Source organism: Dasypus novemcinctus, chromosome 22 (assembly GCF_030445035.2).
Source record: "Dasypus novemcinctus isolate mDasNov1 chromosome 22, mDasNov1.1.hap2, whole genome shotgun sequence".
Classification (NCBI taxonomy): domain Eukaryota; kingdom Metazoa; phylum Chordata; class Mammalia; order Cingulata; family Dasypodidae; genus Dasypus; species Dasypus novemcinctus.
In genome coordinates, this window is record NC_080694.1 from 72,338,941 (window position 1) to 72,351,109 (window position 12,169).

Here is a 12,169-nt window from a genome sequence, read left to right on the forward strand (position 1 = left end):
GTCATTAAAAGCCTCCATGCAGGTTGCTTCAGATAGGAGAGTATGAGCAAAGAAAGTCAATTCTCTTTGGTGCTCTTCATGTTGAGTGCACAGCCTTTTCTTTCCACTTGATTGAGGTGATAGAGCCTCTATCATCTATGTCTTCTTGTGTGAATTTTCTAATGTTTGTAATGTTTATAATTCTGGAAACTCAGTTGTGTACTTTTTTATGACACTTCATCCTGGGTTTTGCCTAATTCTGTATCTGTGAAATTTTTATGTCTTTTTCTAAACCTATTTTTTATTTAGTGATGATATCATTCATGGCTTAATCTCTAGCCTTTTGATATTTTTTATAAAACTAATGATAGTTCTGCTCATCTTTTGGGATGCTGTATTTATGGATGGTTAAAAACAATAATAAAAACTTTCTGAAAAAGGAGACATGATACAATACACATTATTGATACTGATATTGATATTGATATGCTCAGTCCATCCAAAACTTCATTAGCTCTGAAAATACTTCCTTTGTGGAAAATGAGTCAATTTCTACCTCTTTACATATCACACCCTAAACTGGTTCTCACATAGACATGATGGCTTCAAAGAATATGTTCTTTGTGACTCCAGTCCAAAATTTTACTCACTGGCAAGATATCTCTGTGATTTATCTGGAGATAATCAATAGTTATGTCAAAAGTCACTTTCATCATGAAGTGGGTGGTCTCTTTTTCATTACCTGAAACTTTTGATCACATTAGGGCAGAGATTATAAACACTATTCTGGGGGTCATCAATTCCCAGCAGTACAACAAATATTAGGAGCATAATTCCTATGTCACATGACCTGAGTCCCAAGCTGCTATACCAACAGGGCAGGGGATTTCTACCACATGGCTGGTTTTTATGGCACCATAGCATGGGTCTATAAACTCACCTGAGCCTGCTTGCAGGGGTCCGGGGTTGACTCATGGAAGTTGAGTGTCATGATGAAAGTCACCTGAGCAAAGGCATGCTCTGCTACAAGCCAACACAACTGTTTTCCTCAGTCTACTGCAGCTACTGCAGGGATGATGAGGAACCAGTCCTAAATATCACTCAAGTGAAATAGGCATCATCATGCTTAAGAATCTCCAGGACATGACATTCTCATCCAGGAAAGAATAACTTTAGATGAGAACAGTTCTGAATAATCCTCTCCTTCCTCTCAAGTCAAATTTTATCCTAAACTCATATTTACATATCCCTGGTTCTGGAAATTCTTCTGTGACTTCATTTGAAATAGTAAAACCAACCAGCATTGTTTCCTCCCTCCAAGTCCTCTGTACAACTTTCCATCAGTGAAAAACAACTTGTTCTGCTTTAAACATTTGTTATCAAATAATGTGCTTGGGAACACAATATCCAGAGTTTCTATTTACCTAGCCTGTCTTTTGATTATATGAGGTATTATCTCTCAAAGCCACCATTTTAGAATCCTGCTTGAGATTCTATTTTCATGTTTAAATTTTAAAAGAACTCATTCATTAATATGACGGAGCTCATGTTTCTGGCAGGGTGGAGTGGGGAGGAAGCAGGTGACAGGGAAGCTGGGGTGGGGGGACCAACCCCGGCTGCTGCCACCACCACCACCACTGCCTCTGCTCATGGCCTGAGGAAGCAGGTGGGAGACCCAGGCATGAGTCCTTACACAAGGGTGGGTGGATATGGATAAACAGCATTGGCAGCATCACCCAATGCTGGAAGTGAGAGGATCCAAGCCTGGTTAGAATGTCCAGCTACTGGAGAATGATATCAGAATTTTACACTTAAAGTCTCCTGAGATCTTTCTCAGTCAGCCCATACTACAAGCACTGGAAGAACCACTCAAAATATGTGATGGTATCCATGGGTAATACTATGATTTGCTTTGACTTTTTGAAGCAACTCATGTTTTTTCACCAGAAAGCAGTGGCCTGTTTCTCAGGGACTATGTGGACAGAGGGAAGCAGCCATTGGAGTCTATCTGCCTCTTACTGGCCTACAAAATCAAACACCCATTAATTTTTTTCTTCTCTGAGAAAACCACAAATGTGACAGTGTCAAAGGATTTGTGGATTTTATGATAAATGTCAAAGAGGATACAACATTAAACTATGAAAAACTTCCATAGACTGCTTTAACTGTTTACAAATAGCCATCATGGATGAGAAAATATTCTGCTGTCATGGAAGTTTATCACCAGATCTTTAATCTATGGAGCAGATTTGGCAATTGTGTGACCAACTAATGAGCCAGATCAAGGTTTTCTTTATGATATTTGTGGTCTGACCGCCCCAAAAATGTCTTAGGCTGGGATGAAAATGACAGAGGACTGTCCAGTTTGATGCAGAATTAGTTAGTTACAAAATTTCTCCAAAAGCATGATTTGAATCTTATATGTAAAACCCATCAGGTGGTTTAAGATAGTTATGAATTTTTTGCCAAGAAGCAGTTGGTCACTCTACTTTTGCACCCAATTATTGTGAGAGTTGACAATTCAGGCACCATGATGAGTGTGAATGAAATGCTAATGTGTTCTTTTCAGATTTTAAAGACTGCATAGAAAAGGAAGCCAAATGCCACTAGACCCAGAACACACCAAGGAGTATCACAAAGTAAGTAAAGAAATTGATTCTTTTTGACACTGCCTAGTTAGAACTTGCAACGTTTTAAAAACTACAATGTGTGCTGATCACCTTGCTCAAATACATCTGTGTTTCTGGGGCCCTGCTCTTTGCCAGTGTTTATTTAATGAATGACATTTGCTAGTAATAATTGAAAATGAAAGATTTTTCCATTCCAAGAATAGTATTTTCTCTTATTTTTTAATTCTCTATTCTTTTTGCAAACAACTTCAATGATGACATTAAAGATGTACACTCCTGGACAATTTAACATGTCTAAGGGATAAATTTATCATTGATATTTTTTTAAATTTAGTGCAATTCATGAATAATGTAAGAATTTAAGGGCTTGTTTTCTATAGGATGTAAATAAGCTCTAGGGTGCTCTGAATCTGTACATGTTACTGTCATAAAGTGCTTATTTTCCAAACAAACAACTGTGAACATTTTTTTTGTAAAAATCTGTTCTAAATGGATTACTTTTTTTCTCTCATTGTCTTGTCATGTATGAACTAGCTTTTTATAGCCATCAACATTAAGAGTAGCTTTAAACCTTGCCAGCATTTCCATATACTTGAAATGAAGATTAAATCCATTGTTTTAAATGTTTGAGACTTCCCTAAAACCAAAGTTTCGGTTGGGATGTATTGACACTAGGTTGGCATGGTCATGTACATGTGCCATCTTCTAGGAAATTCAAAACAGGTTTTTAATTTCAAATAGCAGTTAGTAGTATAGAACAGTTTAAGTAGTATAGTGCTGTTAATGATAAAAGCTAGTAACACTTTGTACAATTCCCATATAGTGTATTCATTAAGTAATTTTTTTATAGTTACATCAGGCCTGAAACTGACCATTCAGAAAACTTCAAATTATAGAAACAATACTGTTCTATACAAGCGACAAGTTATGCTTTCCTTAGTTTACATTCCTTATTTTGTGGTGAAGCTGAGGCTTATTAAGTCAAAGAAAGGAACTAACTTATTATCCACCAGTTTATGCAAAGCTCACAGTATCTATGATTCTCTCTCTCTCTTTCTCTCTCTCTCTCTCTATATATATACATTTTTATTTTTTAAAAGATACATAGATTTTATAAATGTTACATAAAAAATTGGGGATCCCCATATGCCCCACTCCCTACCCCTCCCACATTTTCTGACATTAACAACATCCTTCATTAGTGAGGTTCATTTGTTTCAATTAATGAACAAATTTTGGAGCATAGCCACTAAGTGTGAATTATAGTTTACATTGTAGTTTATACCTTGTCCCACACAATTTTTCAAATTATGTCAAGATATGTAACAGCCTGTGACTTTTTAAAACCAAGATCTGTTTAAAAAAAAAGTCCATTTCAACAGAAAACAGTGTGCGATACAATGTGGTTGAAATGAATTCAGCCTTATTAATAAAGAACCTGTTAAACCTTCTCAATGTATATCAGCACACTATACACAGGGGAAATGTTAATGACATTGAATAGAATTCAATGAATAACTTGCTCTGGAAACCACACACATACACACACACAATAGTAAAAGGGGAAGCGGACTTGGCCCAGTGGTTAGGGCGTCCATCAACCACATGGGAGGTCCGTGGTTCTAACCCCAGGCCTCCTTGACCCATGTGGAGCGGGCCCATGTGCAGTGCTGATGCATGCAAGGAGTGCTCTATCACATGGGGGTGTCCCCGCACTGGGGAACCCCATGCGCAAGAAGTGCACGCGTAAGGAGAGCCATCCAATGTGAAAGAAAGTGCAGCCTGCCCAGGAATGGCACCACACACACACAGAGCTAACACAACAAGATGACACAATCAAAAAAAAACACAGATTCCCATGCCGCTGACAACAACAGAAGTGGACAAAGAGCATGCAGCAAATATACACAGAGAACAGACAACTGGGGCGGGGGGAGAAGGGGAGAGAAATAAATAAATAAATCTTTAAAAAAAAGATAGAAAAGTAAATTGTGGGAATAACCAGAAAGATGGTGGCAGAAGTAAGAGTTCCATGAGTCAGCTCATGCTAGATGGTAGGTAGCAATCACCCAGAGCAATCTAAAGCACATGTTTCAGGGCTCTAGGACACCAGAATATTATCCTGTAACATCCATGAAAAAATGGAAGGAGAAGATGCAGGAGCTATTCCATGGCTGGAATTGGAAACTCCATTTTCCAACAACGGAGAAGGAAGAGATGGTTGGACACCAACGTCGGCTAATGATCAGTAAATTTGGCTGGCTAAAGTATAATCTTAATACCTGCTGAGGTTTAATCCTGTCCAAGTCAGAAAGAAGCTGGTAGCTGCCATTTTAATTCTACCCCTGGTACAAGGGGAAGTGGTTTGACTGAAAGTCACAGTGCCATCTCAGGAGCTATTCTGTGGCTGGAGTTGGAAGCTCCATTTCCCCAAAACAGGGAAGGAAGCAGTAGTCAGCCACTGACATCAGCTACTGATTATTAAATTCAGCTGGCTAAAATTTAACCCTAAGAACAGCTAAATTTGAACTTGTGCAACTTGGAAAGGGGCCAGTAGTTGCCATTTTGACTCTACTACAGCATGAGGGGGAGCCAGGCTGATTGAAAATCACACTGATGGTAGGGACTGGCTTCTTTCCATCCAGGTTGGACTGCAGCCCTATCCTAGTTTCCAGCCCTACCTCTGAAAGGGAGGAGACTGGCAGGACATGCATCAGTCTTTCTGGGTAACTGCAGTTACATTCAGCTGGCACAGACTGACTAGTTGGAAGTCAACTGGGGCAACTGCAGTCATTTTGGCCCTTCACAGAATAGACTGCTGCCCATACCTCCAACTCCATTCCCACTCCAGGCAGGGGAGAAATGAGCATGAAGCTTCATCAGTCTCTGTGGGAGTCCACACTTTAGACCTGTACAACTCAGATTATTCCACACAGATGAGGCTCTATCCCTATCCCTGGCAAAAGAGAAATGTGGCAGAAGCTTCATCAAACCTTGGGGCAAGGAGGGAAGCTTGAGCCTCCACAGCTTAAAGCATCAACTACATCCTCAGATCCTACTACACAGCCAGCAAGGGAGAAAGGGCAAGAAAGCCCTAAAATAGAGAAGCTGAACCCATAATAAATGTAAGCCAGAGGCCAAGACACCAAGAAAAAACTACAATCCATTCCAAGAAACAGGAAGATATGGCCCAGTTAAAGGAATAAGAAAAGCCTCCAGATGACATAAATGAGTTGAGACAACTAATCATAGATGTTCAAGTAAAACTCCTTAATAAATTCAGTAAGATGGCTAAAGAGATTAAGGATATAAAGAATATATTGGATGAGCAAAAAGACAAATTTGAAAGCATACATAGAAAAATAGCAGATTTTACAGGAATGAAAGTTGCAATAAGTTAAATAAAAAATACAGTGAAATCATATAAGAGCAGATTTGAGGAGGCAAAAGAAAGGATTAGTAAGCTTGAAGAAATGGCTTCTGAAAGCAAACATACCAAAGAACAGATGAAGAAAGAATGGAAAAATTGAACAAGGTCTCAGGGAACGGAACAACAGCAAGAGATATGCAAATATACATGTCATGGGTGTCCCAGAAGGAGAAGAGAAGGGAAAAGAGACAGAAAAAATATTTGAAGAAATAATGGTCGAAAAATTCCCAACATTTTGGAAGGACATAGATATCCCTGTTGAAGAAGCACAATGTATTTGTATCTGAATAAATTTGAATAGACCAACTCTAAGACACCTACTAATCTGAATGTCAAATGCCAAAGACAAGAGAGAATTCTGAGAGCAGCAAGAGAAGAACCATGCATAACCTATAAGGGATACCTAACAAGATTAAGTTCCAATTTCTCATCAGAAACCATTGGGGCAAGAAGGCAGTGGTATGATATATGTAAGATACTGCAAAAGAAAACTTCCAACAAAGAATCTTATTTCTGGCAAGATTGTCATTCAAAAACGAGGGCGAAATTGGCATATTCACAGATAAAGAGAAACCAAGAGAGTTTATGACAAAGAGACTTGCTTGGCAGAAAATACTAACAGCAGTGTTATAACCTGAAAGGACAGGAGAGAGAGGCTTGGAAAAGAGTCTAGGAAAGAATATTGTAACAGTAAAATTAACTCAAAGTCTCAAAAGGGTAGTGAAAATAAAATATGAAAGATAAAACCCAAAGGCCAAAATGGGTGAAAAGAAACTCCATTTACAGTAATAATATTGAATCTTCATGGTTTAAACTCCCCAATTGAAAGGCAAAGACTGGCAAAATGGATAAGAAAATATGAGCCATCTATATGCTGTCTGCAAGAGACTTAGCTTAGACCCAAGGATACCAATAGTTTGAAAGTGAAAGCCTGAAAAAAGGTATTCCAGGCATGCAGTACCAAAAATAAATAAATAAACAAAGCTGCAGTATCTATACTTATATCACATGATATCTACTCTACAAGACAGTAGAAATATGCAACCACTATTTACAACAGTGACTAAAGAACTAACTATTTAGGAATAAACTTAACCAAGAGTATAAAGTATTTATATTCAGAAAAGTACGATGCATTGTTAAAACAAATCAAAAAAGGCCTGAATAATTGGAAGAACATTCCATGCTCATGGATTGGAAGACTAAACATCATTAAGATGTCAATTCTACCAAAATAGATGTACAGATTCAATGCAATCCTGATTTTAAAAAATTCCATGAGCACTTTTTAAATAAACAGAAAAAAAGTATCATATTTATTTGGAAGAGTAAGGGGACTTGAATAACCAGAAACATCTTAAAAAGGAGAGCAAAGTTGGAGGGCTCTCACTTCCAGACTTTAAATCATATAACCTACCAACAGTGATAAAAACAGAATGGTACTGTCATAAAGAAAGATGTATAGACCAATGGAACAGAATTGATGGTTCAGAAACAGACTCTCATATCTATGATCAAGTGATTTTTGACAAGCCTATCAAAACAATCCAGCTCAGGTAGAACTGTCTATTCAACAAACAATGCTGGGAGTACTGGATATCCATAGCCAAAAGAAAGAAAGAGGACCCCTATCTCACACCTTATACAAAAATTAACTGAAAATGGATCAAAATCCTAAATGTAAGAGCAAGAGTCATAACATTCTAAAACAAAAGTAAAAAAACATCTTCAAAATCTGGTGTTAGGTGGTGGATTCTTAAGGGAGAAAAGAAGGGGACTGAGATGGACTACTGATGCTTAATGTATGTAGAAGTTTTAATTAACTTGAATGTAAAAGTGTGGAAAAATATAAAGTTTATTCTGCTTGGTTTTCTTTGAAATTCTTGAAACTGTGGATTATATATTTTATCAAATTTGGAAAAGTTCAACTATTATTACTTCAAATCTATCTTTTTTAACATAACATTAAAAAAATATGAGGTCCTCATATAGCCCCCACTCCCCTCACCCAAATCCTCCCACATCAACAACCTCTTTCATCATCACGGCACATTCATTTCATTTGGTGAATGCATTTTGGAGCACTGCTGCACTGCATGGATAGTGGTATATATTGTAGTTTACACTCTCCCCCAATTGACACAGTGGGCCATGGCAGGACCTACAATGTCCAACAATTGTCCCTGCAGTACCAAGCAGGAAAACTCCAAGTCCTGAAAATGCCCCCACATATCTCTTCTTCCCTCTCTCTACCCTCAGCAGCTACCATGGCCACTTTATCCACATTAATGCTACATTTTCTTCCATTCTAATCACAATAGTTCAAGAATAGAATATCAGTAAGCCCACTTTAATCCATGCTCTATTCCTACATCCTGTGAACCTTGGGATGGTTATGTTCACGTCACCTCTATATTGAGAGGGGGCTTAATTTCAACATGGATGATGGATGCAATTTTCCTGCTTGCAGTTGTAGGCACTCTTGCCTACCTGGTGTGGTGGTTGACCTTATTCACCTCCCTGCTAGCTGGCTGGAGTAAGTTCATTAAACCAGAGGGTAGGAGTTGCAGGTCTGTTGAGTATCAGGGACTGGCTATCACATGGACAGTCCAGAGATTCAGGTCCCCTGAGCATACACCAATCCCCAGCACCAACCACAGGTCTGGTAAAAGTAACAGGAGAGGCTTGTGAACAAAGATCCCATCTGAATTCAACTCCACCACACTCAGGAACACAAACTTCAAAGTAGGGCCAAATGACATGGCAATGAACTCCATTTGCCATGACCATAGAATCTGTGGGTCTCTGTAGCCCTCAGAAGAACCAGTACCCGGACTTGTATCTACTTTGGCTGTCTCTGGGACCCGCTGAGTTGTGCTTAAGAGTGACCCCTCTGATGACCTCCTGACTCTTTTTTGGAAACTCATAGCCATATAAACTCATTTGTCCTTTCCATTTCCACCTTTTATTCAAGGTCAAAAAGCATTTTTGACACAAGATATTATATTACATGTAGGCTGAGATATTCTGCTGGTCTGAGTTGACCCTTTTATTCAAGGTCATTTTTTAGTTACACCATCAGCTAGTACTTGGTAGTAATCCCTCAGCACCAGGGAAGTTCACCCCTGGGAGTTGTGTCCCATGCTGAGGGGAACATAATGCATTTATATGCTGAGTTTGGCTTCAAGACTGGCCACATCTGAGCAACACAGAGACTTTCAGGAGGTAATTCTTAGGCACCCTGTAGCTCTAGGCCTAGTTCTTATTTCAGATGCACAGGCTCACAAGCATAGTCATTAGTATCAAAGGTTCATTGTAGGACCATCCTTCTTTATTGGACTGAGCCATTGCAACTGGGGGATTGTTACTGTCTCATTGGGAAATGTGATAGAACCCCCCTCGCCCTCCCCCCCACCCAGCTAGGAACTCAGCACTCCCTCAATTGTCATTTTTAACTATAACCACTATGAAAATATCCAAACATTTTTATGTACCCTGTATACATGCCCTGGAGAACTCCTTCCCAACCATGTGCCCCCTATCAATAATACTCCACACCAGTATTTCTCTCCTGCCATAGTTAAACCTCTCTGTGGTCCAAAACTTCTTCAAAAATGAAGCCTAATATATTGCCAGGTTCCATTAATAGTAAAATGGAATATAGTGATGGGTTTAAAGGTTAGATATAGAAAACATACTAATTTAGAAAAATTTAAGTAAAAATAAATTGGGGTATCAAAAAATTTAAAAATGAAAAAGCTTTTTTTTTTATTGTTTGCCTTTTATCACTGCTGTAAGTGTTGCCCTGTATGTACAGTGGCAAGGCAATTTCTTCCATTTCTTCCTCAGTGTCTACATCCTTTCTTTTCTCTTTTTTTTCTAATTAAGTTTGTCTTCACAAAAGTTTTAGATCACAGTAATTCATATATACAATATATGATACTCCCACATATCCAACATCAAACACTTTGTCCCTTCCCCAGCAATGTTCTTTTTACATATTAATATTACATTTGCTGCAATTGATGTACAGATATTGCGACAATAGCTTTCAAACATGGTTACACTTGGGTTTACATTATGGTTTACCTTTTAGGCTATAGGCTTTTTTATATTTTTGGTGTACTTTAATGTGTCCTATATCCTTCTTTGCATAATCTTGTAAAACACTTCCATTGTCCCACAGTTACATTGATTCCATAGATTCAATACCTCTTTCCCCTTCCCCTCAGGGCCCACAGTGACAATCAATCTTCATTACGTGAAGGACCATATTCAGGGATACTTGCAACCATGTTGAGGGCTTGACATGCTCAACTGCCCTAACACACTGGGAGCCAACAATTCTTTTGAGAGATATAATTCCCTCTATTTGAGAACATCAGTCCTCCCCAGAATGTGGGTATACCTTGCAACCCAGGCATTGAAGGACAAATACTACATGACCTCACTGATATGAAATAAGTAAAACAAGCTGTCTCAGAGAGCTAGAGCCCAGATGATAGGCTTAGAGGAATTTGGGGGGTAGAGAAAGATTGTGAGCTGACATGTACCTGGATGAAATCTATGACAAGCTGGTGATAAGTAGTTGTACTGAGAAGGGATAAAATGGGGACATAAGGATACCTTTGGGTGGGGCTTTTCAGGCTTGAGGCGGATAGGTATGAGAGGATGGGTAAGATGGCTCAAGAAATAGAGGAAGGGTGGGGGGAACATTTGAACATAGGAGATTGTCAGGTATGTGGTTGAAGCATAATGCTGAGAAAACTTTCTCAAAAATATAATAAGGAAGGTTACCTGTTTAAGATAGTTAAAGGGGAGAATTTGACACTGGGCAAGTTTCTGGGGAGTGTGTGAGTGCTCATTTTGTCATGGTGGGTTATATCATTGGATGCAGACCCAAATATATCTTTTTAATCTTCCACTTTTTCAGGACTTCAATGATATATATGTTAGAGCCCTTGATATTGTAAAGGTCACTGATTCTCTGTTCATTTTTATAAAGTCATTTTTCTCATGCTTTAATTTGAATATCTATGTCTTTAAGTTCACTTATCTTTTCTTCTGTAGTAATGAAGCTGTGGTTAGTCACATGTAAATTGGTTACTGGGGATTAGTTTTATCCTTTCTTCTGTAATTTATCTGCCATTAAGCCCATCAATTCATTTTTCATCTTGAACTTTCTATTTTTCATTTCTACAAGTTCTACTTAGACCTTGTATTGTAGCTCCCATTGCTCCCCTTCTGTCCATGTTTCCCATTGTTCATTAGGCACATAGAGCATATTTATATTAGATTTATTATCATCCTTGTGTGCTCACTCCATTATCTCTGACATTTCTGCATCTGTTTTTATTAATTACTTTTTCTCCTGTTTGTTGATCCTATTTCCCACCTCCTTGCATGCTTGTTAATTTTTATTTTTTGTTAAACATTATGAATTCTTCATCATGGGGCACTTGATTTGTTCTATTGTGTGTTAACTGGTGTCAACTTTTTCGAACAATTGTTTTAGTTACTTGGGATGCATTTAATATTTCAAGACCTGCTTTTATATTTATTTTAAAGGTGTGTCCATAGGAGCTTGTAGTTTTGGATTAATTTAGCCCCACTGCTAATATCCTTCCAAGGACTCTACCAGAAGCCCTATGTTAGCATGGGTTTTTTTGTTTGTTTGTTTATTTTGTTTTCTTTGTTTTGTTTTAGGTACTGGAGGTCAGAGATTGGACCCAGGAAATTGTATGTGGGAAGCTGGTGCTCAACCATTGTTTTTTTTTCTTTTTTTTTTGTTTGCTGTATGTTTCTTTTGTGTGTTTTTTTCAGGAGGCACTGATAACTGAACCCAGGACCTCCAATGTGGTAAAAGGGAACTCAGCTGCTTGAGGCACATCTGCTCCTGTTAGCAGGTTTTATACTCAGGCTCTTGTGACACAATATATACACATCTCTGTGTGAGTTGTAAGTGTTGGATATTGCCCTACAATGGTTGGCTGCCTGGCCTACCTGAACTTGGGTTTCCATCACCTGGACTTGGCAAGACATCTGGACCCTAATGGGTTCCTCCTCCAAGTGCTATGACATAGAAACTGCATCCTAGTGTCTGGGGCTATTTTTGGGCCTATGCTTTTTG

The 12,169-nt window shown here is 38.5% G+C and overlaps 1 pseudogene; it reads left to right on the forward strand.

Moving 5' to 3' along the window:
* Positions 1–1,718: 1,718 nt before the first annotated feature.
* On the forward strand, positions 1,719–4,861 carry LOC101429866 (serine/threonine-protein phosphatase PP1-gamma catalytic subunit pseudogene; annotated as a pseudogene).
* The last annotated feature ends 7,308 nt before the right edge of the window (positions 4,862–12,169 follow it).